At 34.7% G+C, this 6,000-nt stretch overlaps 1 protein-coding gene across 3 annotated transcripts in view; it reads right to left on the bottom strand.

Moving 5' to 3' along the window:
- The window catches only part of PLPPR5 (phospholipid phosphatase related 5), a 136,282-nt gene that overhangs the window by 8,123 nt on the left and 122,159 nt on the right, over window positions 1-6,000 (bottom strand). The window lies entirely within an intron of this gene.

Below are 6,000 nucleotides of genomic sequence, written 5' to 3'. Positions count from 1 at the left end.
AAGTTGGCAATATGGAGAAATAAAAGCCAAAATAGGACACAACGAAAGTTCTCTTGGGAAAGAATGCTATAGATTTTTTCTTTATAGTGGTTCTGTTTCAGTTCAGAATTTTATATACTAGTTCAGAGTTTTGTTTCTATTCAGAAATTTCCCTTTGGTACTATTCAGAGAAGGGGGATGAGAGCTACTTTCTGAAAGAATCCTTTCTCCTACAAGAGAGCAGAAATCTCTAGGCAGCCTTCTTTCAATAAGCAAATTAAACCAGAGGCAGGCCCAGTTTTTACTAGAGAATTGGCTACAGGTCTTATGAAATATTTCCACGTCCTGAGAAGCCAAGGAAACTTAAAGTTTTCCCCCATCAAATCTTTCGGGGCACTGGTTCTCTACCGTGGCTTCATAGTTGTAATCACTTGGTAGCTTTAAGAAAATATTGATGCAACCCCAGAGTTTTGGATTTAATTGGCCTGAAGCATCGTTTGGTCACTGGGAATTTTTAAAGACTCTCTGGATGATTCTAATATACAGCCCATATTGAGAATCACTATTTCAGCAGCTCTGCAGGCCCAGGTGGCTCCAGGCCACAAGTGAGCTCTACACCCAAACCACCTGACATACTTGATGTAGTACAGGTCCCCAGACCCAAGGGCAGGCCTACTGGATGGTAGTCTCTTGGCATGGAACCCGGATATTTCCCCCTTCTGCAAGTGATGGATTCACTTTTATATAGTCTAAGTTCTACTACCTAAAGCTTCAGGGAAGTGAGTAATGAAGTAAGCATTACCAGGGATATAAAATCGATTTTTTAAAAAAGCTGTCCTTTCACTGGTTGTAAGAGTATTGCCTAAAAAAGGAGTTAATCTGACTGATTATATAAAACAAAGAACAAAAAACAAGACAAAAAAAAAAAAAACCACTTTAAATTCAAACCTTTTAGGACCAAATATGCCCTGCTTGGAGCCTCAGAATGCACAAGGGTATTGAGAAGGCCTGTGGCAAAGACTTGTTTTACTTTAACTTAATGCTACCCTAATGTATTGTGAAACTGCATATAAGTAAGTTCTTTCAATATCAATGTTAGTATGTTTATTATTTGGTGGATGTGGGTATTCATGCACACTATTTTCTTTCTTTTTTTTATTAAATCATAGCTGTGTACATTAATACTGTCATGGAGTATAGTGTGCTGTTTTTATATACAATTTGAAATATTTTCATCAAACTGGTTAACATAGCCTTCATGTCATTTTCTTATTGTGTTAAAACATTTATGTTCTACATTTAGAAAGATTCACATGTACCCTTATGAGATGAACCATAGGTGTGATCGCACCCACACTATTTTCTTAACGTGAGTCCGATGGATCTTCCTGTCTACCACATTTTTATCCCATATTCACAGTTCTATTCTCCACCATCAGCCATCCAGTTTACCTCCTGCCATGCCTCCATCAAGCTACAAGGCTTCTGTGGCCATGTGGAAATTTCCTTATTGCTAATTTATCTGTCTGCTCCAGTCTCCCTTGCTTGTTAAGAATTCTATTTCTTTTCTACTCATTCTGGACCCCATAATTGATCATCTGAATAATCTTTCAGAGCACCTTCAAGTCTCTTTTCCCTGCTGCCTTATCTCATCTGCTGAACCAAACCTTTGCGCAAACTCGCTCCTCCATCTGGAAGATTATTTTCTTTCCTTCTTTGGTGGCTAATGGTCCTTCAGATCTCCCCTTAGATGGTGTTTCAGGAATTGCTGAGTTTAGATAGGTCCTTCTTTATGTGCTTCTCCAGCATAGCCATCATTGGCCTCTTCTGTATAGGATTACAAAATCTTCTCTCTCCTCATTAGCTGTACTGCACTGCTTCTTACTTGATATTTGTTATATGCTTCATATATTACAAACATGAATATATTAGTAAATAAAATTTCACTGTGCATAATAACCAATGATAATGGGAACATATCAGTGAATTGTACCAATGCTTTCTTTTATACTAGTATTTAAACTATAACTTGAATTTTTCTTTGGTGTTTCGTTTTTAAAAAATTTTTAGATTTGCTAAGTAAGCATCATAATGCATGACAGAAAAGAATCAGAGAATGTGGGTAATGTACCCAAGTGCATGATAAATTCTTGTCTAACTGGGAACTAATTAAAGCTCCTCATTTTAAAACTTTACTATTTTTAGAAAGAGGCACCAGTTGGTGAAAATCTGAATGATCCCCATCAAGATTCATTTCAGAACCATTCAAAATTATAAGAGCCATTAGACATGTGACATAATTCAAGAAAGTTTTCATAGAAGTTAATATATATTAATTTTATGGACATATATTTATCATACAACCCAGCAATCTCACTCATAGTTATTTATCTAAAAGAAAGAAAAATAGGTATTCACACACATGAATAACCGTTACATGAATGTTTATATCAGCTTTATTCATAATTGCCAAGAAATGGAAACAACCCAAAAGTCCTTCATTGATGACTGAAGAAATAGACTGTGTTTCTATATAATAGTAGGTTGAGTAGGAAAAAAAATAAAATAAAACGAACTACTGATAGTTGCAACAAAGAAATCAGACTCAGAAACCCAAAAGACTACATACTGTATGTGTCCACTTATATAGCCTATCTACAAAGGCAAAATTCTAGGAACAGAGAACAGATCAGTAGTTTCTAGGGCTTGGGTGCTGTAAGAAGGATTGATTACAAAAGGGAAGGAAGGAACTTTGGAGAGTCGTAGAAACATTCTATACCTTGATCATGGTCAATGAGTATGGTCATTACATGACTGTATGCATTTGTCAAAACTCAGAAAACTGTATGCCAAAAATGGCTAATTTTATGGGCTGTAAATTATGTCTGAATAATCTCATATATATTTTTTTAATTAGGACCACTAATGTGATGTCATGAATGAAGTTTCATGTCAGCCAAAAGGTAGTCAAAAATTTGATTTGTCAGTTATTGAAATTCTGTTCCAAGATTTGATTCTTTTAGTCACAAAAGAAAAACAAAAAAATACTTTTGTTGAAAAATAGTCAAAAAATATAGGTTAAAATAGGACACTTCATTCTTGGCCTATAAGACTGGTGAAGATGATGAAGAACAATTATTCTCCACTGTTGGAGAGGACATAAGGATCGGGATCAAATCCAAAACACTGAGAGCATTCATCTTCTTTGTGCCAGCATTTCCACTAAGATGAGTTTATTTTAAATTATCAATTGTGCTTACAAAGACATATATTTTAGGGATGTTTGCCTAGTATTATTTATAATTGTGGAAAATTGGAAGTGGAAGCAATCTTCTATGATTAACAGATGTGATAATTAGGTGATGTGTAGGGTTATAGCTTTTAATAATATAATTTTATAATATTATATGGCATAGTGATTACAAGTTTGAGTTCTGAAGTGAGTTTCCATGAAAATTGAAAATTTGGTTTCATATTATTATTTCAGAATACAGACCAGTTTCATGGCCTTGGTCGTATTACTTAACATCTCGGTGTCTCTTTCTCTGGAAAATGAAAATAAGATACGAATTATTTCTCCCAAAACTAAAATGTTATTTTAGTTTATGTGTGTAGTTCTCTGCTTCATTCCAGATGTATATAAAGCTCTAACTGAACATTAATTTTTACTGTTAAGTTTACTGTGATTGCTATAGCCATTGATCTGTTATCATAGCTATGATGCATTGCTATGTGAAGAAAAACAGAAAAAGGATATATAAGGAGTTTTGATCTTGAAGCCCATTTTAAGAAAATGTTTCCAGTGGTTACTGTGATGGCAAGTGAATACTTCCTATTCATTTTTTTGCTTTGCTTTTGCAGCTTTTCAGATTTTAAACAATATACTTATTAATTACTCATTAAAAACAAACAATGGTTGTTTTATAAGACTAGGAATTGGATCACTGTTTATTTTCTGAGTTTTAGTCATAAAATTTTACATATTTTTCTATAAAAAGTTTTCATAGGATTGTGGTACTGTGATTGCTTTCTTCAAAAATATCTTTAGAATGGTCCACGATAAGCAAACAGATGTGAGAGAAGAGTGAGACGAGTGGGTGTGCGCAGTTTCCCATGTATAACTAATGATGTACGCATCGGAGTGATTGTCAAATCTACCATTGTTTCTTCTGTCCTTAACTAATGATTGAACGAATCACGTAATTTAAAGATGCAGTCCTCAACTCCATATTTATTCACACAAATGAGATGAGAAAGCTTCTTTTTATATTCAAAAGTAATTTACTGAAAATTTATTGAAAGATTCTTTTACAAAAGCCTGTGACACACCCGGGGAGGGGATCAGGCTTTTATTATCCATGTAGTATATTATAATTCATACAGAGTGCAGAAAAATAAATACCGAATATACAGGAGCACAAATAGGAAAATGGCATATGGAAAAGGAATAACAGAATGTGTTAGGATGAACTACAATGTTGATGCCTGCTGGAACTTTTTAAGCTTCCATTTTCAATTGGTTCTGATAAAACAAAATTAAGTGTAATAAGTGAGGACAGAGCACAGCACATAAACATTGATTTACTTCAATTTTTTTTTTTTTTTTGTAAATCCTCAATGCTTAGATTAAGGAAAAATACCTAATATAGGAATATTTTTAGCTCCACTATCCCAATATCTAATCACCACTAAGGTTGCTTTGACAAGGTCCTACGGAACATTTATATTACAGTTTGGCAGCTCCGTAAAAACAAAGGTTTGCATTATAGAAAAGCATCTGAATCTTAAATAGATCGCCAGAGTTATTCACACACAACATTCTGAAACCTCAGAGGAATTTATTACAGGGAGCAGGGCAATGTACGTTATAATCATATTTGTCTTGGCAAGAAACCAAAGGATCGTGTGGCTGTTGCTAAGACACAAATGTATGCAATATTTTATACTATGATATTTTCTGCCACATGTGTTATGCATGAAATAGGCACTTTCAAATCCATGAAACACTTGTATAGGGGTATACCAGTCTGAAATTAAAAATAAAAAAATCTCATTAAGGGTATTATTTGTTTGCAGCAGGAGGCTGATTAATTTGTGTGAAGTATCCGCTATATACCCAGAAGTGTTAATTCCAACAATTATCCTACAGGGGAACCGTCACTGCATCAGATTTTCAGGTAAGGAGAGGAGGAGGGATTTGTTTCATGCCACCACCTAGTTATTATGGAGCTGAGCCAGGCTTCAAACAGGATTTCCAGCTTCAAAAGCTGAGCTCTCTGTCAACCCACTGCTCTGATTAAATTCTAATTTATGCTTCACCTTGACCCCTGTAATAGTATAATCTACCAAAAAGTCAATGTAAAGGCCAATGATTATATTTCCTCGGGTCGCTGTGAGTTCTCTTACGATTTTCCTATCCGTATAATCTTTCTTTTCAGTTGTCCTGGGAATTACACATGGTAATTTCCATCTACAAAAGCACATATTCATTATGATATTTCTGGAGTTGGGGAACTGTCATCACTGCTTGCCACTTTCCTTCCACGGATCCTTCTGTTACAAAGCGTGGCCTTTTATATTCTGAGCTTTGTTGGTTAGCACAGGCTGGTGAAAAGCCCCTTACCCTAAATATAAAACTAGAATCTTATAAACTATTCCTATCCTTACTTTCCCTTTCTGATTGACAAGAGGGAATTCCCTTTGGTTCAATCATTATGCCTGGCTTTATATGAAAAAAAAAAATTACTTTCTCAGAAAGCATTTTCTACATCTAACTCGATTCACTGTAGCTGTCAAAGTTTTCCTAAATCAGTCAGTGACTATAGTGGCCTTAATAAAGATATGTGAATATGAATTCCCCTTAGATCCATTTGAAATATTCCATTTTCTATTATCAATTCCTATCCATTCTTAATTTGTTTTTAAATCTGGCTCCCTTGCCAGATAAGATGTCCCTTTTCTCAGAGTTTCTGTCCAGCATCAGTTAAAATTGGTACTCTGGACATTGTTTCCATGTGCTTC

This window comes from Otolemur garnettii, unplaced genomic scaffold (genome assembly GCF_000181295.1).
Source record: "Otolemur garnettii isolate 467f Iridium unplaced genomic scaffold, OtoGar3 scaffold00010, whole genome shotgun sequence".
NCBI classification, from domain to species: domain Eukaryota; kingdom Metazoa; phylum Chordata; class Mammalia; order Primates; family Galagidae; genus Otolemur; species Otolemur garnettii.
Note: the sequence above shows the minus strand (reverse complement) of the source record. Positions and strands in the feature narration are given on the sequence as shown.